The sequence below is a fragment of the Lygodium microphyllum genome, chromosome 2, assembly GCF_053477565.2.
Source record: "Lygodium microphyllum isolate KBCC chromosome 2, Lygodium_microphyllum_v1.1.10, whole genome shotgun sequence".
Taxonomy (NCBI): Eukaryota; Viridiplantae; Streptophyta; class Polypodiopsida; order Schizaeales; family Lygodiaceae; genus Lygodium; species Lygodium microphyllum.
This window is the reverse complement of record NC_141136.1, coordinates 171,525,104-171,546,941: the sequence shown is the minus strand read 5'-3', so window position 1 is coordinate 171,546,941 and position 21,838 is coordinate 171,525,104. Positions and strand designations below refer to the sequence as shown.

Sequence of the window (21,838 nt, the reverse complement as noted above, 5' to 3'; positions counted from 1 at the left end):
ACTAATGGGACGTACTGGATAGGGGGAGGAGCATGAGAAGGCGCCATTCAGATGGTTACACACACACCACAAACACAGACAATCAAGGAGAATGCCTGCAAAGCAAAGACAAAAACCAAGGATAAGAGAATAACCAAACAAGAAAACGTGACTCGACCAACTAACCCCAAGCAAACCACATCCTAGAAAAAATTTGACATGACCTTGAGACAAATGCGACCGAAAGCTTCATGCGATGCATCAGACAAACACCCTGAACCCCGTATCAGGCAATAAAAGAAAAAACTGCATACCGTACTCGTAACCGTAACAAAGATAGGAAACCAAAACAATACCATATCCGACACATATCAATACTACATCGGTGATAAACCAAGACTGGACCATGGAAAATAACTCTAATGACTACGCATACCCATCCCACGAAACGGTTCATTAAAAAGGGGAATTAAGTGCAGTGAGGGGGAATTAATTTAATGAAGAGTTGATTTTAATAAATTATTAAGAATGGGTGAATTTTTATTAGGTGATAAACCTTAGCAAGAAAACGACGGTTCCTTATTATAAATTAAATTACCAATTATTAGGTTAAAACGGTGCTTTTATTCGAATCCCGGACTTCGATACCCGACTGGGTCTCTAAATGCAAGTTCATTGATTATAATTTAAGGTGATGTGGAGCGCTTTTTTGCCAGCGCGTGCTCATGTGACGGCTGGTTCATTTTAAATAAAAATTGAAGTGCCTCTTTAGCGCACGTAGCGCGTGCTAAGTGAAGGCGGGTTTATTTTAAATAAAAAGTATGTGTGTTTAGTGCGAATGCGCGTGGAAACTGTGAGTGAATAAAGAGTTCATTTTAACAATTAATTTGTGATTAAGGGGGAAATGAAAATAAATAAAGCACATAAAATAAATACCTGGAAGGGGTGTGTATATAATGTAGAAATGCGCACGGAAGAGTCTCCCAAAAGAAGTGAATCCAGTAAAGGAAAAGTAAAGATCACTGATGAAACAACAACGACAACACCTTAGCAGATGTGTGGATTTGGTTTGTGTTGGTTGTTGATTTTTATTTTTTTTATTTTATTATTATTTTTTTTGGTGTTAAGTTGTGATTATTTATGGTTGAATAGATGGAAAATGATCAAGGGAGGTGAGGGGAATTTTTTAGAAATTTTTAGAATTTTTTAAGAATTTTTTACTATTTTTAAATGAATTTTCTACATTTATTGGCAAGTTAGGGGATGAATTAGGAAATATTTAATTTTCAGAAATTTTAGGGTAGGTAATTTCCAGCAGACAAACTCCCAAAAATTGGCAAAAAGCAAAGGGAATTTTTAGAAATTTTTTTGAATTTTTTTAATGGAAAAATTAATGGAGAAATTAATGAAATCACATAAATCATGTTAATCAAATAAGTCAATTAGAAATAAGTCAGTTAAGTCTGGTTAGTCTGGGTAAGTCATGGTAGTCTGCCCAAGTCAAGTCAAGTAAGGTTAGTCAGGTTGGATAAGTCAGATAAGTCCAGTTAGTAGAAACTAACCTAAAGGGGGTTAGGTAACCTAAGGTGGGTTAGGGTTAGGGTTAGTAGTCCTAGTTAGGGTTAGGGTTAGTAGTCCTAGTTAGGGTTAGGGTTAGTAGTCCTAGTTAGGGTTAGGGTTAGTGTTAGAACTAACCTAACTAAGGTTAATTAGGGGGTTAGGTTAAATTAGTGAACCTAACTAATGTGAATTAGGGCAACTAATGTTAGGTTAGTTAGATGACTGGTAGGCTAGTGAAACTAACCTAAGTTAGGAAGGGAGGAGGAGGAGGAGGAGGAAGAGGAGGAAGAGGGGAGGGTTGGTGGCACGGCCGGGGAGCGGCTCGGGCGTTGGGCGCGGCGGCGCGACGGCGGTGTGTAGGCGTCAACAGGGGTGGGTGGGCGCGAGGAGGGCGGCAGCGGCTGGGACCTGGGGGCGAGGCGACAGGCGCAGAGGGCGGCAGATGCGGGCACTGCGGACGAGGACGAGGGCGGCCGAGAGGCGGGCAGACGGCGCGCTGACGACGGGGGCGTCTCGAGCGGCTACTGCAACGGCAAGCAGGGTGAAGGGGGCGGACTCACGGGGCACCGCAGGGTAGGGCGGCAGCTCGAGTGCTGTGACGGCGAAGGAGGCGTCTCGGACGGCGCTGACGGTGTGGCCGTGGGCGTCACAAGCGGAGGCGGGCTGGAGCAGGCGACGTTGCAGGGGGCGGGTAGACGACGTGGCCGCGAAGCTGGCGAAGGACGTCGGCGAGGGCAGGGGCGGAAGCACGAGGCCGGGCGGGCGGCTTTGATGCTGGCAGGACGACGTCAGGAGGCGGGCGACTGGAGCGCCCGGCGAGGGCAGGAGGGAGGGGAAGGAGGGGAGAAGAGAAAGAGGGGGAAGCAGGAGAGGAAAGAGGTGGAGGAGAAGGGAATGGAAGAGAGGTGGAGATGGAGGGGAGGAGGAGACACACAGAGCGGGAGGGAAGGGAGAGAGGGAGGGAGATGGTTGGGGGACGGGGAGAGAGAAAGGAGGGTAGGAGGGAGATAGGGGAGGGTGCCCAAGGGGGGAGGATGGGCAGGGACAAGGGGGGTGGGGGGTACCCAAGAAAAGGGTAAGGGTGGAATAGGGTAGGGTAGGGTAGGGGGTGGGGGGGGAGAAATGGGCGCGTACCCCCGTCCCGCGCTCATGCGCGGGGCGGGGTAAAAAAAAATATACCGTGACGGGATTGAAATGGCACCGGGATGACGATATGGGTCAGGCGGACATGACCGGGGCACGTGGAGACGGGTAAAATCGAAAAAAGGGCACGTTCACGCGCAAAACGGGCGCGCGAATACACGTAAAAATAAAGAAAAATGAATAACTCCCAATCCGCACGTCGAAACGAAAGAGCGTAAAAACAAAAAGTGGACAGGACGACAGGGGGAACAGAAGAAAAATATATGACGGAGATTCCGGGAGGGGTAAAGGGCGGTCACGTGCAAAAAACCCAAAAAACGAACCAAAAATGCAAGTAAAAATTAATATAAAAAAATCCGTGCATCGGAATGAGGTGTAGAAAAAAGGAAAACTATGCAGAAAGATGTGCTCAAAAATCCTATCTCATCAAAACATAATTCCGACTGAGATAAGACGCGTTCACATGGGAAAAACCCAAAAAACAAACCCGAAAAGGGGATCTGAAATTAATATCGGACAAACCGTGCGCCGGAATGACACGCAGTAAGAAGGAAAAATGTCCGCAGGAAGGAGTGGCACAGGGTTATCATGTTAAACCGCAATTCCGACGGAAATAGGAGGGGTTCACATGCAAAAAAGTCCAAAAAGGTGCCCGAAAACTCACTAAAAATTTAATAAGTAAAAATCCGAAAGTTGAAAGAGGATGGAGGAAAAAGGAAAAAGGTGGGGGAAGGCACAGGGGACACAGCTGTCAAATCAAATGGGAATTCCGATGCAAACAGGGCACGTTCACATGGAAAAATGTCAAAAATACGCATGAAAAAGTCGTAAACACCCGGAAAATTAATAGTGGACAAACCGTGTAGCAAAATGACTCGGAGTAAAAAGGAAAAATGTCAGGGGAAAAGTGGTTGGCAGGGCTATGATGTCAGAGCAGGGTTCCGAAGCAAGAAAAGCACGTTCACATGGAAAACCGGCGAAATTACGCAAAATGCTTCAAAAATTAATAACTCAAAAACTGTGCACCGGAATAGGGGTAGGTAAAAAGGAAAAATGGTCAATTCAACGGGAGGAACATGGTTATAAGAGTGGATTTGGACTTTGGTGAACGTAGGGTGCATTCACATAGTAGGACCTCGAAATCAAGGAATGAAGGAAAACTGCAAGGGAACAGCCACAAGGGTGGGTGGAACATAACTGGGTGGGTGGGAAGGGACCCCATGAGGGTAAAAGCAAGTCATGGCAATCATGCATGAGCAGGTTAAGGCATATGCAGAGGGATATGCAATATAGACGCGCAGGGACGCATCCCCACACTTAAGACCTTAACGGATAGGGTTAACCGAGCAACAGGGACCTAGGACCACGCCACAGACCATCCACTAACTTCCCCACACTTAAAACATGACTGTCACAAAGAAACAGAAGGTGTGGGGTTAGAAAAACTTGGTCCGTTTCGTCAAGAAGCAAGGTTGAGTGTCGATGGCACGTCCAGTGTGGTTGTTGGCGCTGGAGGGACCAAGACATCTGCTCGGCACACGTCCGTTATGGCAGGGACCATGCGGCAGTACCCAGGGAGGTAGCTGATGGAAGGAATCGCAGGAAATTCGTCGATGATGATGAGGGATACTACACTCAACTCACAGTCACTCAATTGGAATGAAAGAACAGTCACTCGCCCCATGACTAATATCACTCGAGGAATAAGGATTGAAACCCATATCTCGTATCCGATTGAAGAATCGACAAGGGGGGAAAGGGTGCAGAAAGAGTATGCCAGGGTGCACAGTTGTTGGTGCAGTAGTGCGTCCAACCCGTCTGGCATAAGTGCAAGGAGGAAGACAAGGGAGCCTTACAGTGCAGTGTACAGAACAGGGTGGCGTGGCTTGTGATGACGGTAAAGACCCATCCCGTGGGTGCACAGGGAAACTGGAACATACCTGACTCCAAGTGTCGTAACGTCCCTCAAACGCACCTCTCAGTAAGTGATTGAAGAAACTCCAGTCAAACTCAACCCACCCTCTGTCTCACTCTCTGTTGGTAGATACAGGAGGGCAGCCTTTTCCTGAAACCCGTTGATGTAATCCTCACGGTCACTTGTGCAAAGGTTGTATGCCTTGTGCGCATTTGATGGTGCAACAATGCATCCCGCCCTGTGCCGGCATACGGTGCAAGAAGGAAGGCAAGGGAGCCTTATGGTGCAGTGCACAGAAACAAATTGTGCTTTGTGCATTGAGAGGCCCATCCCGTGCGTGCAACACTTCATTCACACTTCTCACCTCTCATTTGATTTAAAGGGAAAAGACTGGTCTCTCGCCCCACCCTCTGTCTCACTCTCTGTTGATAGTTACAAAGGGCAACCGTACTCACTTCTCCATCCGGTTAGGATGAAAGCTCACATCACTCGATTGTTTGTCGATGAAGATCGTGTCATCAGTCATTGAAGAGGCGTACCCAGGGAGGTAGCCACCAAATCGAACGTTGTATCGGACAGGAACATGTCATCTGCTAGAGGATAGGTAGTCACTTTGCAGAGAGACCCAGGACGCAGCATACCAAGGGAGGTAGCTTCGGAATTGGATCCTGGGGATATCAATTAATGAATCCACTTTCTGGACTGCTGGGTGTTACCACCTTTTCCACAGTCAGCTTCTCGCCCAAGGGTGTTGATCACCTTTTCTTGGAACGAGGCCTGCTATGATAGGGAATTGCTTCCTTTTCTCTCATAACAGATTTGTTTGTTTGTTTTTTTTTCTTCTTTTTCTTTTTTTCTTTTTCTTGTTTTCCCCTATTCCGGAGGGTGTTTCCACCTTTTCTCGAAGAATAGGTTGGCATGACAGGGACCTCAGTCCTTTTCTCCCATGACCGATATGTATTGTTTTGTTTTGTTTTAAAAAAAAAATTTTTTTGAGCAAGGGAATGGTAGAACTACCATTTGTCAGAACCAACCTCGCCACTGATGCTGGTGGAAAATAAAGGATAAGAGATCAAGGCTGGAAGGGGGGTTTGAGGGGACAAAGGGTTGCGTCCATTTCATCAGGAGTGATTGAAGAACGACTATCAGAAGTAGCATCATAAGAATTACAGTGCCGCGCCAACGAGGGAAAGGATCAAGTGTCCGTAATTGTCAAGATCCCCAAGGAGGGAAGTACTTCTTCAGGCGATATCCATTGATAAAAAAGGGATCATCAGAGGCATCAACGGTCTGCACTTGGACAGAGCCATTAGGGTTGACTACAAGTACCTTATAGGGGCCCATCCACCGCTGTTGGAGCTTGCCAGGAAACTTGCCAAAGCGTGAATCATAAGCTAGGACCAAATCACCTTCTTTGAACTCCTTGTGCTTGATGAAGCTATCATGGTAAGCCTTATGTCGAGCTTGCGTGGCTTCCATGCACTGTAGAGCCATCCTACGAATTTCGTCCAAACATTTCAAGTGCAAGAGACGGCGTTGCAGTGAATTATCATCCCCCAAACGCTCTTTGATGGCCACTCTCAAAGAGGGTAGTTCCAATTCAACAGGAAAAACAGCTTTTGTACCATACACCAACTGGAAGGGTGTCTGTCCTGTTGCTGCTTTATGGGAGGTTCTGTATGCCCAGAGGGCCTCTGTAAGTCGATCGTCCCAATCACGACGATGTGCGGTGATTGTTTTTGTCAGAATCGAGCAGAGGATGCGATTGGTGACTTCGACTTGGTCGTTGGCTCTGGGGTAATAAGGAGTGGTCTTGCGATGGCGGATCTTATACAACTCTGTCAACTCTTCCATGACTTTGTTGAGAAAATGAGTGCCTCTGTCACTTACTAGCTCTAAGGGACTGCCAAAACGGGTGATGATATTCTCGTACATGAACAGGGCCACGCTGTTACCATCGTCCCGCTTTAGAGCTTTAGCTTCACACCAATTTGTGACATAATCTGTACATACAAGGATGTATCGGTTCTGTTTCCTTCTGGTGGGAGGATCGATATGACCTACGAAGTCGATGCCCCACTTCTCAAATGGCTTCAACGGAAGGATAGGTTGCAGTGGCATGGCACTTGTCTTGGTGGGTTTCCCCATTCTTTGACAAGCATCATATCTTTTACAATAATCATAGGAATCTTTGTGAATGGTAGGCCACCAATATCCTGCTAGTAGAGCCTTCCTAGCTGTAGCTTCTGTTGAGATATCGAGCTCCACTCGTGATACGCCAGGGTGACTGTTGTGTATTTATGTCACCGACTTGTCAGTTGCAGACGCGGTTGGTACACCGCCCATGAATAATAGCTACATGATAGCTATCCTTATCTACTCTAGTTCGTGGCTCAGTTAGTATGCCACTTTAGTTAGTTGAGTTTGGTTTGAGACCCATATATAGGGTTATTCTATTTCTTTGTACTTGAGTTCTTTTGGCTTACACAACTAAGAAGAGGAAAACTGTTTTCAGCCTCCACCCTTGTGTGTCTTCCCCCATTGTGCAAGCAAGAAAGCTTCAAGGGAGACTCCTTCCTTCTCTCCTACAATCTTGACATGGTATCAGAGCCTTGTTCGTGATAAGGAGCTCAAGAAAGCAAGCCAAGCTCGTGGTGTTCTGGTAAGAGGAGCAGTGTTGCTTTCATTTTCTGTTTTGGGAGCAGATCTCTGCAGATAGCACAGTCGGAAAGTGCAGGAGTGCATTGTCTCAGGTTGAGACGCCCTTCGCGGTGAAGCAAGAGGGTAGTATATGCTGCGGGCGAGGGCTTTAGCCCACGGCGACCTTGTTTTTTTGATTTGAGGCCATTTCGGGGCCTGTTTTGGAGGCGAAAGTTTTCTGCACGTACTCAGGAAAAGGCCAGTTTTATGCTGTGCAGCCACTGTTCTACAGGTCAGTGAAAAATTACTGTAGAAATTGCATCGTATGCTTGTGCGCAGAGACATTGGGAGTTACAGAATCATCCTTGGTTCCTGTTTATGCAAAATCGTCACTAGGAAGTGACTGTGTGGTCAAATACCACTTTCGCCAGTTTTGCAGATTTTCCCTTGTGAGGGTGAAGCTGTGTTTTTTGCAGTGACAGAATTTTTTGCAGTGTTCTGTAATGGCATGTGATTCTCTTTCACAGATTGTCACTGAAAAGCTTGACAAGAACAGCTTCCAAGCATGGAAGTTTAGAATGACGAATTTTCTTATGGAAAAAGGATATTGGGAATTTGTTGCAGGAAATGAAGAAGAACCAGTTCTTCCTGATGTTCCCAATCAACAGCAAATGCAAGCATTTAAAACATGGCATGAGAGAGCCAGGGAAGTTATGTACTGGCTGTCTATCAGCATTTCAGACTCTATGATTGTGCATATTCAGGATGCAAGTACGCCAAAGGAGGCATGGGATACTTTGTCAAAGATGTATAGCACAAATATGCAAGCTAGGAAAATGCAGCTCAAGCAAGAGTTGCATAATGTGCAAAGAGAAAATATGAGCATCAATGACTACCACATGAAAGTGAAGAAGATTGCAGATGCACTGGCTTCCATCGGGTCGCCAGTGGAAGATGATGATTTAGTTTCTATGACCTTGAATGGTCTAGGAAAGGATTATGCACAGTTTCGGACATCCATTTCAGTTCGTGAAAGATTTCCTGATTTTGAGGAGCTGATTGCTCTTCTAATTTCTGAGGAGCAAAGAAATGGTGGTGCATCTTCTTCAGGAGGAACTTCAAAAGAAGCTGTCTTCTACTCAAATGCTGGAAGAGGTAGAGGCAGAGGTAGAGGAGGCCGATTTGGAGGCCGTGGCAGAAATCAGAATATGCAGCAAACTCAAGAAAACCAGTCCTATGGAGGAGGACGTGGTAACTCTAGAGGCAGGGGGAGCCAAAGAGGTCGTGGTGGATGGCAAAGAGGTCAAAATGCAAACAGTAATGTTGAATGCTACTACTGTGGTAAAATGGGTCATATGGCTAAAGACTGCTATAAAAAGCAGAATGACATCATGAATGGAAAACTGCAACAAGGGAATTATGCATCTTCTAGTAGACATGGTGATGACAGAAATGAGCATTTGTTCATGGTGTAGCACATGAACAATTCTGTGACAAGTGCAGAAGAAAGCAATGATGTATGGTATGCTGACTCAGGTGCATCAAACCACATGACAGGTCATGCAGAATGGATGGAGGATGCAAGGAAAATGGAAAAACCAGGATTTGTGGAGACTGGTGATGATACTGCACATCCTATTGTGCAGATTGGAAAAATTCCCTTGTCTATGCAGGATGGGAAAAAGAAATACCTGTCCGATGTATTTCATGTCCCGAATATCACCAAGAATCTGGTTTCTGTCGGTCAAATGGTTGAGCAGGGCTTGTAGGTCAGATTTAATCCTCATGGATGCTTTGTTGAGGATATGAAAAATAAAGGTCGCTTGATAGCAAAAGAAAAGAAGAAGGGCAGAATGTTTACGTTGGATGCAGACATGTCTGAATTGAGTGCAGCAATGTTTGCACATGGGACCGGTGTAGTTGCAGATATTGATATCTGGCATAAACGCATTGGTCATGTAAATGTACAACGACTTAAATCAATGCAGGCCCAAAATATTGTTGTAGGATTGCCAAAATTCAAGGTTGCAAAAATGCATAAGGTATGTGAAGCCTGTCAGTTTGGAAAACAGGCAAGGAAACCATTTCCTAGACATGTTCAAGAGAGTGAGAAGCCATTGGAATTAATCCACTCTGATGTGTGGACTACTAAAGCTGCATCTCTTGGAGGCTGTCATTATTTTATCACTTTTATTGATGACTATAGCAAAAAAGTTTGGGTGTATTTTATGAAAAAGAAAAGTGAAGTTTTTGGGCATTTCAAAACCCTTAAAGCTATGGCTGAAAAAGAAACAGGTCTGCAAATAAAATGCCTAAGGTCAGATGGAGGAGGAGAGTACCTCTCAAATGAGTTTGCAAAGTTCTTACAGGAGCATGGCATAAAGCAGCAATATTCATGCAGTTATACCCCACAATAAAATGGAATTGCAGAAAGAAAAAATAGGCATATTGGAGAGGTATCTCGTGCCATGCTCAATGAAAAAGACTTGCCAGATTTTTATTGGGCTGAAGCAGTTGCTACATCAGTCTATATAATGAACATGACTCCCACTGTAGCAATACATGGGATGACTCCAGAGGAGAGGTATACTGGTAGGAAACCAGATATTTCTCATTTGAAAATTTTTTGTTGCATTGCCTATGTACATGTGCCAGATGAGTTGAGATCCAAGTTGGATCCAAAAGTTGAGAAGTGCATCTTTATTGGTTACTCTCTGCAGCAGCAAAAAGGGTATAGATGCTATAACCCTTCTACTCGTAAGTTTACAGTGAGCAGAGATGTTGTTTTTGATGAGATGAGTAGCTGGTATAAACCAGTAAATGTGATTGATGATGTAGATGCACAAAATGGTAATGCTGCACAGAATTCACAGCAGCAGTCACAAAATATTAGTGGACCTGGAGCGTCCTCTAGCAGTGGTTCACATTCTTCGCCGTGGACAGGCAGATTGAGATCAGGAGAATCTTCTCAAAGCAATGCAGATAGTGGTATGCAGGTATCACGAAAAGGAAAAGAGAAGGTTGATCAGCCCATGTTTGATGTGAATGCAGGTCACTCTTATGTGGATGGTGAATCCAGTGGCTCAGAATAGAGCATTGATGATGAGTTGGGTATTCCTTCTATTGTTACACCTGGAGTAAGGAAGACCACGGATGTTTTGAGAGCACCTGGGAGTGAATCTACTTTGCGCAGGTCTACGAGAGCTAGGTATCCTGTGGATAGGCTGAAATATGATGGATTTACAGCCATTCACTATGCATATATGGTCAAAGTGATACAGGAACCAGAACCCACATCTTTTGAGCAAGCCATGGGAAAAGAAAAATGGGAGAAAGCCATGGATGAAGAAATGGATGCCTTGGAAGCAAATGCTACATGGGAGTTAGTACCTTTGCCTAAAGGTAAGAATGCCATTGGCTGTAAGTGTGTTTATAAGGTGAAGCACAATGCAGATGGTTCTGTGAACAGATACAAGGCAAGATTAGTAGTCAAGGGGTATGGACAAACATATGGCATTGACTATGAAGAAACATTCAATCCAGTTCCAAGGATGGCAACTGTAAGAGCAGTCATTGCTATGGCTGCATCAAAGGGATGGTCTTTACATCAGATGGATGTAAAGAATGCCTTCTTGCATGGTGATTTGCAAGAAGAGGTCTATATGGAGCAGCCACCAGGTTATGTGCATGCTGTTCATCCTGAGTTTGTTTGTAGGTTGAAGAAAGCTTTGTATGGCTTGAAGCAAGCACCTAGAGCATGGTCTGACAAGATAGAACAGTATCTTGTCACTATTGGCTTTCAGATTTCCAAGGCAGATTTCTCACTTTATGTGAGAAAAACAGAGAAATGTATTATGCTACTTGTCATTTATGTTGATGATTTGATTATGACAGGTGACAGTGATGAAGATATCCTTCATGTGAAAATGCTATTGAAGTAGAAGTTTGAGATGAAGGATTTGGGAGAGCTGTGTTATTTCTTGGGCATTGAGGTGATTAGATCACCAAGTGGGATACAGCTCTTGCAGAGGTAGTATGGATTGGACATGCTGTCCAAATATGGGATGACAGGCTGTAAGCCTATTTCAGTTCCTTTGGAGCAAAATGTGAAGCTGAGCACAGATGCAGGTGAGCTTCTAGAAGACCCTACTATGTACAGACGCATAGTAGGAAGTTTGATTTATATGACTATTACCAGGCCAGATTTGAGCTATGCTGTTGGATTGGTAAGTCAGTTTATGCAGGCTCCAAGGAAACCACATTTGGATGCGGCTAGACGCATACTCAGGTATGTGAAGTCCACATTGCAGTATGGACTATTTTATGAGACTGGGGTTCAGATACAGTTGTATGGATACACTGATGCTGATTGGGCTGGTAGTATTTCTGATAGACGATCTACCAGTGGATATGTGTTCTCTTTTGGGAGTGCTGCAGTCACTTGGAGCAGCAAGAAACAGCCTACAGTTGCCTTGTCAAGCACAGAGGCTGAGTACAGGGGTGCAGCAATGGCTGCATGTGAGGTAGCTTGGTTGCATAAGCTACTTTATGATATGCATCAGTCTACAGATGGACCAGTTGTCATTTATTGTGACAACATGAGTAGTATACACTTGGCAAATAACCCAGTTTATCATGCTAGAACAAAGCACATTGAGGTGCATTATCACTATGTGCGAGAGAGGGTTTTACTAGGTCTTATTGATCTAGTTTATGTCAGCACAGAGGATCAGGTAGCTGACATATTCACGAAGGCATTGGGCGCAGAGAAGCTGCGCAAGTTCAGAGATCTACTTGGTGTGCAGGAATTGGGATTGAGCTCGAGGGGGAGTATTGAGATATCGAGCTCCACTCGTGATACGCTAGGGTGACTGTTGTGTATTTATGTCACCGACTTGTCAGTTGCAGACGCGGTTGGTACACCGCCCATGAATAATAGCTACATGATAGCTATCCTTATCTACTCTAGTTCGTGGCTCAGTTAATATGCCACCTTAGTTAGTTGAGTTTGGTTTGAGACCCATATATAGGGTTCTTCTATTTCTTTGTACTTGAGTTCTTTTGGCTTACACAACTAAGAAGAGGAAAACTATTTTCAGCCTCCACCCTTGTGTATCTTCCCGCATTGTGCAAGCAAGAAAGCTTCAAGCGAGACTCCTTCCTTCTCTCCTACAATCTTGACAGTTTCTCCTGCAAAGTGACCTCCACATGGCTCGTCATGGCAAGCCTTCAGAACAATCCCAATCTCATATCATGCAACACATCTTCTGAGCACTTCATCTTTGCCTTTCTTGTACAGTGCACCGCCTAGCAGGGTGTAGAGGGCTGATTCCAGCATAAGCTTCTTCCGTTCCCGACTAGAAAGACCAGGAGGATACTATTGGGTTACCAGCAGATTGGCAATGTCTGCACACCAGGGAGTTATAGTTTCTACCAAGAATAGGGAACTGCAGTTTGTGGGATACGCGACAGATGATCAGCCAGAACATGGGAACGACTAGGCTTAGTAATCACCTCAAAGTCGAACTCCTGGAATAAAATGAGCCATCTCATCATTCGTCCTTTCACATCTGCTTTGTTCATCAAGAAGGACAGGGCCTCATGATCCACATAAAATTTAAAGTGGGTGGATAGGAGATAGTGGCAAAACTTCTCCAGGGCAAACACCATTGCCAAGCACTCCAGCTCTGTCACTGTATAGTTCCGTTCCCTATCAGTGACTTTTCGGCTTGCATAATAGATCGGTTGATCCAACTTCGAGGAGCCCTTTTAGCAGAGGACAGCACCTAAGCCTTCAATTGATGCATCAGTGTGTACGTGGAACTCTTTCGTCCAATCAGGAGGTTGTAGAATGGGTGCCTCAATCAGACACTGCTTCAGAGTGTGGAAGGCTTTGTCACATTCTTCCGTCCAAGTAAACTCTGCATATTTTCTCAGAAGCTTGTGCAAGGAAGTTGCCTTTGTCGCAAAATGGGCTATAAACCTTCTGTAGTAACCCACATGGCCTAGGAATCCCCTCAACTGTTTGAGGTTGGTGGGTGCTGTCAGAGCTACAATCTTTTCGATCTTTGCAGGGTCTGTTGATATCCCTTGTGCAGAGACAATGTGGCCCAACAGGACTCCAGAAGAAACCCCAAAGATGCATTTGTCGGGGTTGAGGGAAATCCCATACTCCCGGCATCGGTCAAAGCATTGTTCCAGGTGTTCCCAGTGTTCACGGATCAAACTATAAACACAGAAGTCATCCAAATATACCTCAATAAAGTCGTGCAGATGATTTTGAAATGCGGCCATCATGACTCGTTGGAAAGTAGCAGGGGCATTGCAGAGTCCAAATGGCATCACTCGGTAAGCGTAGGTTCCCCATTCTGTGGTGAAGGTTGTTTTGGATTGGTCTTCTTCTGCTATTTGGACTTGGTTGTATCCGCTGAATCCATCCAGAAGGGAATAAAGTTCATGTCCTGCCACTGTGTCCAATAGTTGGTCTGTGAAAGGGATAGGAAAGTGATCCTTCTTCATCTTGGTATTAAGCTTTCGGAAATCCACACATATTCGCAATTTGCCATTCTTCTTGGGTACAACCATGATGGGTGAAACCCATTCACTATTTGCCACTGGATAGATGAACTCGGCTTCCAAAAGCTTCAGCAGCTCTGCTTTCACCAATGTGGAATAATTCGGGTTCATTCACCTCTGTCGTTGCCGTACTGGCTTGGCATCAGGCTCCAAGTCAATATGATGTTGACATATTGTGGGATCAATCCCCTTTAGGTCTTTGTAGGACTATGCAAACACGTCCAAATTTTCTTTCAACAAGTTGTGCAAGGTTGACAACTCCTCTTCTGGGAGACTTCTACCCACCTTCAAGTGGCGTTCAGTGCCTTCTGCATCCACAAAGGTTAACTGCCGTTCACCTTCTACTTCAGGGATGAAGGTCCCGCGGACCGCTTCTGGGTACAGATCCGACTCCTTCAAGGAAATGGTGTCCTCTTCTGATGTCCCACTAGAACCAACTTCTTCTTTTGGTGGAGACTTAGGTTGCTCTTTAAGACGTTGAAATGGGATTAGAGCCATTTCGGGTTTGGTTTCAAAACTAATTACCTCTTGGCTTGAAGACTCCTCTTCTGAAGACACATCCAGGAACGTCACATAACAGGGACCCTCTGATACCTGTTGGGTTGGTGGGATTTGAACTTGTTGGCATGGTGCATCATCATCATCTTTCTTTGGCAAGGATGGGTTAGGACGGCATGAGCCACTGCTGAAAGACGGCTTATTCTTCTTAATCCATTTCTTATAAAGATTTTGCAGATGAGAAGATCCATTTACTAGACCAAATGGTACCATCACCATTCTGTCCCATAGTATGAGCTCGTCTACTTCTGATGCCTCTGAAACTTCTTCGTCAAATGTATCCTCTTCAGGTGGGATAGATTCTTCCGTTTCACTTTCATAATCTTCTTCGTCCATATCATATTCATCCTCTTCTGTCTCTGTCTCTGTCTCTGCTTTTGCTTCTGCTTCTGTAGGAGCTCTGTAACAGAAGAACAGATTCTCTGTTTCCTCTCCTGTCTCTATCTTTGTTTCTGCTATGGCCATGTAACAGGGAGAGCAGTACATCCATGCTTCTATCTCACTATCGGAAGTGATTTCAGAAGTCATTCCCGGTTCAGGCAGGAAGTATTCACCCATTGATAATGGCTTTGCATCTTTTGGAAGTCGGCTTACAGTATCCACTGTTAAGGAATGTGCCACTGTTTTCTTGGGAAGGATCTATTGGACAGCATCTTCGTCTGCTGATGTTCCATCCGTAGCCTCATTAGGGGAGTCAGAAGATAATTCCAAGGAGGTGGATCCATGTCCTTTTTGAGAACCATACAGTTTCAGCACCACTTTATTGGGCCCTCTACCCAAGGTCAAGGTTCCTTTGAACCAATCTGTCCTTGCTCGGGCTTCAAAAAGCCATGGTCTGCCCAATAACAGAGGATAGGATGTACCATAAGAGTTTGGCTTCACCACCAGATCGATTAGCCAATAATCTTTTCCAGCCACTGTAGTCTTCACATATGGGAGAATGCCCAACGGCTTGATTCTACTCTGATCCGCCAGTCTGATGAGCCATTGGGTGGGTTGCACACCTTGTAGGCCTAAATCCTTCATTGTAACATCCGTCATAATATTTACTGATGAACCACCATCAATCAGTGCATTTGAAATAAAGCAACCTTCTATCCATATGCCAGTCTCTGGAGTACCCGGATCTAGGAAAGCATTAGCCACATCCACTTCTTTTACAGGCTCTGGAGCCTTGTTGGACTTTGTTGCTATTGAGGGAGCAATCCTTAAACCACGTCTTCTTGTCAGTATACTTTTGAACCTTTTCCGGCAACTGGGAGACAACATCAATAATTGTCGGAATGTGAGGTTTGGTTTAAAGGTATCTAGATCTCTGACCAGATCGTATTCCTTAATAGGATCCACTGGCTTCTCTAACCGATTAGGGAATGGGGCAACACCCATTTTCATTTTCCCTCTTTCTTCCAACAGAGGAATTACAGGAACTTCTTTTGCCACTTGTGGCACTTCCTCCTCTTCTGTCTCCTGGACCTCTGGTCCCGTCTCTGCAACTGTCTCTGTAACTCTCTGTGGCACTGTAGGGCTCTGTACGGCACTGTTAGGCTCTGTTCTGTTCTGTTCTTCTGGTGGAAGATTGAACTTTACTGTTCTGGTTGGAGGGTTATTTTCTTTCTGGATAGGTGGTTCCTTCTGCTTTGCTCGCGTTATGGCAGCAACTTCCAATTCCACTAAATTGGAGGTAGGCTCTTGGGCCTTGGCCGGACTATCAGTAGCACTGTTTTTCACTGGGGCTGGGCTTGGATAGTCCTTTGCAGTGTGGCCTTCTCCTTTGCATCGACTGCATAAGGGCTTGTAATCCACTGACCTTCGAGGATTTGGACAATTTGGTGAGATGTGTCCCTTTTCTCCGCATCTGTAACATTCCACTTCTGATCTCTGACCACCGCCAAACTGTCTTCCTCTGTAACTTTGAGAGGGAAATCTTCTGGGTCCGAAATTAGGACCAAACTCTCTAGGCTTGGGTCCAATATCTTGTGTTGTAATTTTGGATTCCAACAAGTTGAATCTTGCGTCTTCTTCCTTTCTTCTCCTATCATGCATCTCTTTCAGAGAGCAAATGTCCTCTGTATGGTTCTTCCGCAAACAGTAGGAACAGAAGGCTGCAGGGATGGTTGGTTTTCGTGTACATTCAGTGGCTAAATGGCCTGCTTGATGACACTTACCACACCAAGTATTTGACCGCATCACATCTCTTCGTGCTCCTGCAGCGTTGGATATGCTAGCGGTATTCACTTTCAACGTCTGTAGTTGTTCTGTAATCACATCCATCAACTCCTTTTTGATGTTGGCAACTGAGTTGGATAAGTAGTCCTTCAAGATTTCTCCTCCGGACGTATTGGCAGGAGGGTTTTGAGGAGTCTCTGTAATCACTGCATAAACAGGTTGGGCCGGTACAGAGGGATCTCTGTTCTGGTTCTGATTCAGAGCTCCTGTTTAAACTGTTGGCTGTTGACTCCAGTTGGTAGGGTTCCACTGTTGCTGTTGATTTGGCATTGAGGAAATTGGTTGGGACCATTGTTGTTGTGGTTGAACCATCATTTGAGGCATGGATTGTGGCCACTATGGATTTGGTGCACTATACTGTGATACTGGGGGCATCTGTTGGTAGGGATAGGGAACAGTCCCTAGAACTGCATTTGGTGGGTACATCATTCCTGGCATCAGAGGAGGTAGGACTCCTCTTCCTGAATTCATCGCTAATCGAGCTTCCACTTCATCATACAGTCTTGCTCCTTCTGTTGCAGCTTGCAGTGTGGCTGGTCTTTGCAGCTCCACAAACTTACGGACTTCTGGTTGTAATCCTCTAAGAAACACCCCCTTCTGAATGCCATCATCTAGATTATGGTTAGTCCATCTCTCCAGGATGGATTCCATTCGTGAGACATAAGCTTCCACTCTTTCTCCAGAAGACTGACTTAGGTTCATAAATTCCTCTCGCATCCGCTCTTCAAAACCTTCACGCCTGAATTTAGTGAGGAAGGCCAACTTCAGGTCGTCCCATGTGCCAAAAGTTCCTGCTGCTTGTCTCTCATACCACTGAAACGCCGCGCCCTTGAAAGTGGCGGGAAATATTGCTAACCAATGCTCAGGGGTTCTCGCATTGTTAGCCACACAGGCTACCATAAACTCTGCTACATGAAGATCGGGGTCTTCATTGTACTCTCCCTTAAAAACTGGCAATGGGACTACATTCGCTGGCCTGTCATCAATATTTCCAGGATGGATGTGGCTTGGAAGTGGACCTCCAGCAGGAGGAGGAAGGGCTTGATGTGCCATTGGGACTTCTGTAAAGAGTTCCGCAAGGGCGTCAAAGGCGGCTTCTGCTGCGAGCTCGCTCTCGGCTCTGATTTTTGCTTTCTCTCTTCTCACGTACCTCTGGACTCGTTCTAACGCTTGCCTCTTTATTGCGTCATTCATCAGGGGGTTGGCTCCACTATGTTGTTAGTGCTCCACAGAGGGTTAACAGAAGGCCTCAGTCTCTGTAGGACTCTCTTGCCAACATTTCTTCTACTTCTTTCTTTTCAACGTCCCTGAATTCTGCTTTCATGCCACTGCACAGGGGAAGGTATTCGGTTCTGAAGGTGTCAAAATGCATACGTCTGAGCATTGTGGTGGTGCCATCATCATAGTAATGCCAGCTTCTGATGGTTTCAACAGTGTATGTTGTGAAAAACACTCTGTCTACCAACTTCTAGTGGGTTGCTAATTGAACAAACAGAAGATTATCAGTGCACCAAGCATCCCATGTATCTTGCTGTTGAGCATCCACGAACAAATTCCAACTCTTTTCCTTCTTGTCTTTGTGAACCTCTACAGACCAAGACTCCTGAAGCTTCTTCACAATCTCCCACTTGATGTTATCTGGAAACTTCTCAATGAATGAAAATATTCCATGGATGGTCATTCTCTCTGTTTCTGCTCTTCAGTTTATTCCCAAACAATTTGCCACCAAGATGCAAGTTTCTGCTGCTTCAACAGGAAGAGGAAACTGTCCACTACATAGAGCATGCATCATGATGGTGATGTGTTTCCGCCATTGTGGGATGAACTTCTTGTGGAAAGTGGCTTTGATTATGAGGAATTCCAACTCTTCAATGGAAGAAGGAACTTTACAAACATCCATTGAATTCTTCTCTTCTTGGCAATGCCATTTCCTTCATTTTCAGCCTCTTCTGGTGCTTGTTGATGGCAAGCTTCCCCGGCTGCGTACCAAAAACATGGAGCCCCAAAAGGAACACCAAAGAAAAGGAAATTCTCTTACAAGAAAATCTATCTTGTAACATCAACAAGCTTGTTTATCATGTTTCATATGATCACAATGAAGAAAAGAACACTAGGCACAACAAATCTTCATGCAGCATTATGTAGATCTCCCACGGTTTTTAATAGAATCAACCATATTCTTCAATATCTTCATAAAATCCATCAATAGAACAAAGAAAGCAAAGGAATACACCATCTTTGAATGGAAATACATCACATAGTATTCATCTTCAATATCTTCATAGTCTTCTCTCTCAATCTCTCATATACAATCACTTTGTTTGAGTAGAATTGGCTATCTCTGACTCTCTCTCTCTCTCTCTCCATCAATAATACATCATATCCTCACTACAATCTCTCAAAATCACTCTCAATAATCCTTCTTAGGTCGTGGATATCCCTCCCAAGAGGTATGTCTGATATGAAGGGTCACTAGAGCCTCTACAGTGTCTTTTCATAGCTCACTACTGTCACTTCACTCTAGTCTTTACTTGAGTCTTTAGCAGCTACTTCTTCCACTTCTTTCAGCTCTTTTGCACTTGTATTCACCTCTTTCCAAGGCTAGAAAACTTTCCCAAAGTCACACATACATTCCACAGAACACATACAGAAGCATACAGAACAATCTACAGAACAATACCAGAACAGCTACAGTACAGAACAGAACAGAGACAGAACAGAAGCAGAAGCTCTACAGAAGACCTACAGAAGGTTACAGAAGATCATCAAAACCACATAACTCATTCTCAAACCATTCCAAATTCTCACAAACCATTCAATAAACTTTCACAATATCTCATTTTTCATCAATCAATACTCCATCCCTCCTTACAGAAGACAATCAGAACAAAACAGAGCAAAACAGAGCAAAACAAAGCAAAACAGAAGGTATACAGAACCTATCAGAACCTATCAGAACATCACAGAACCACCAATAAACATCATGAACTTCCAAAATACAATCAATATCATCCAAAACATTCTCAAACCACTTCTAAATCAATCAATCATCTCATAAAATCAACCATTCAGCTCTAAAAAACAACAAAAATCAGCCAAAAAACAAGTCATTTCAACACTCAACAAGTGGTGGTAGTAGTAGAGGTAGAGGTAGAGATAGAGGTAGAGGTAGTGGTAGTGGTAGTGGTAGTGGTAGTGGTAGTGGTAGTGGTAGTGGTAGTGGTAGTGGTAGTGGTAGTCATGGTCGTAGTCGTAAACATAGTCGTTGTAATCGTGATAGTAGTAGTAGTAGTGGTTTTCTTGTTTGTTGTTGTTGTTGTTGTAGTAGTAGTAGTAATATATTTTTTATTTTCTTGTTTATTATTGTTTAGTTTTCTTGTTTGTTGTTGTTGTTATAGTAGTAGTAGTTTTTTCTTCTTTTCTTGTTTGTTGTTGTAGTAGTAGTAGTTGTTATTTTTTCTTCATTTCTTGTTTATTGTAGTGGTAGTGGTAGTGGTAGAGAGAGAGAGAGATATTTTGTAAAAGGAAATTGGTAGTAGAGAGAGAGATATGTTTTGTGAAAGGAAATGAGAGAGGGGGAGGAAGACAAAAAAGAAGAAGGAACGAGAGAGAGGGAATAAACATACAACATAATAAAGAAAGAGAAAAATAAAGAGAGATGGAAGGAGAGGAGAGAATGAATGGATAAAAAACAAAGAGAGAGTGGTAGCGAGGTCTGGTGCAATACCGCAAGACGGGAAACACTCCGCCGACATATGTTAATTTATAGGTGGGTGGAGACTTTACATACGTTAATTTTTGCTGAGTTACAAGAGAAGAAATCTATTCTCAAACAATTTAAGAAAGAAAAAAAGAATGATTAAAAAAATAAATTGTTTGTCGTAACGTAGACAAAATGGAAAATGATGAAGGTCCTGATGTTCGAGATCGCGAGGCGTATCTTAATCAGCATGTCCCATGTCCTTGCTCTCAATGTAAACTAGCAATTAGACGAAAATGTCGATTGTCTATAGAACACGTACGACGCTATAGAACACGTACAACGTTTCGGCGAGTTTCAATCTGAGATCATTGATTAAGCGATCTTAGATTTTAAGAAAATGGTAAGAAAAGTTTATATCAATCATTCATTGTATTCACAAGCTAATTGAATACCATATACAAAAAGATTGAGTGTGGCTGGTAAATTTTCTATCCATGGAGGTGACGTGTCATCCCAAGGAGGAGTGTACCCTTTGTGGCCAGTTAGAAGAGTTCGCAGGTATATGATGGATGGAGTGCTTGAGCCAATCCACCACTTGGAAGGTACTACCCAATCTATACTGTCAATACCACAGGAGACAGGTAGTCTTCAAGACTTACCTACAATCTTGGAGCCTGAGATGGAGGCAATGATCGATGCATTGATACCCATGGATGTGAAGACCTTTGATCCGCTTAGAGAGGAAGCATCTACACCATGTGCCGAGTATCTCACCTGAAGAAACTCGTTGCACTCCTAAGTGTGCAAGAAAAATACGGGTGGAGGGATGCAACTATGACTGAGTTGATTAGGTACCTTGTACGTATGCTTTGTTGATTTCTTTTTGGCACTATCATTAAAATTTTTTATACTTTTTCAATGTGTTTTATGGTTTTTTTTCAGGTTATTGAAGTATCATATATTACCACTTGCAAATACCATGCTTGAGTCTCGTGACATGTTTTATGAAAGCTTAGCATGGAATACAATAGCATCCATGGATGTATCAATGATTGCATACTAATTTGAGGAGAATATGAGACTATGGAGACATGTCCAAAGTGTGGTACTCACAGGTATCGATAGGACTTGCAAGGGCAAACCATCCCTCAAAAAGTTCTTAAACACTTTCCAGAATAGGTCCACAGATGGAGTTCAATGAATATCAGTTGATTCACACGCATGGAGCCACATTGACTCTACCTTCCCAGGCTTTGCCCGAGAGCAAAGGAATCTTCGGCTCGGTCTTGCAATGGATGCTGGAACCCATTCGGTCTGTGTTCAACTTCTTACAGTGTGTGGCCTATAGTCCTTGTCAACTACAATATCCCTCCATGGCTTTCTACGAAGAAAGGACATCTCATCCTTAGCTTATTCATTCCTGGCCGCTAAAAAGTTAAAAATATGGACGTGTATCTTCATCCATTAGTCGGTGAGCTTAAGATTTTGTGGGAGGAGAGGGTCACCGTGCAAGATATGAGCAAGCGCAATGGTTGACG

General features: G+C 44.1%; 1 pseudogene; it reads right to left on the bottom strand.

Moving 5' to 3' along the window:
* Positions 1-1,902: 1,902 nt before the first annotated feature.
* The window catches only part of LOC148040614 (uncharacterized), a 30,855-nt pseudogene continuing 10,919 nt past the window's right edge, over positions 1,903-21,838 (bottom strand).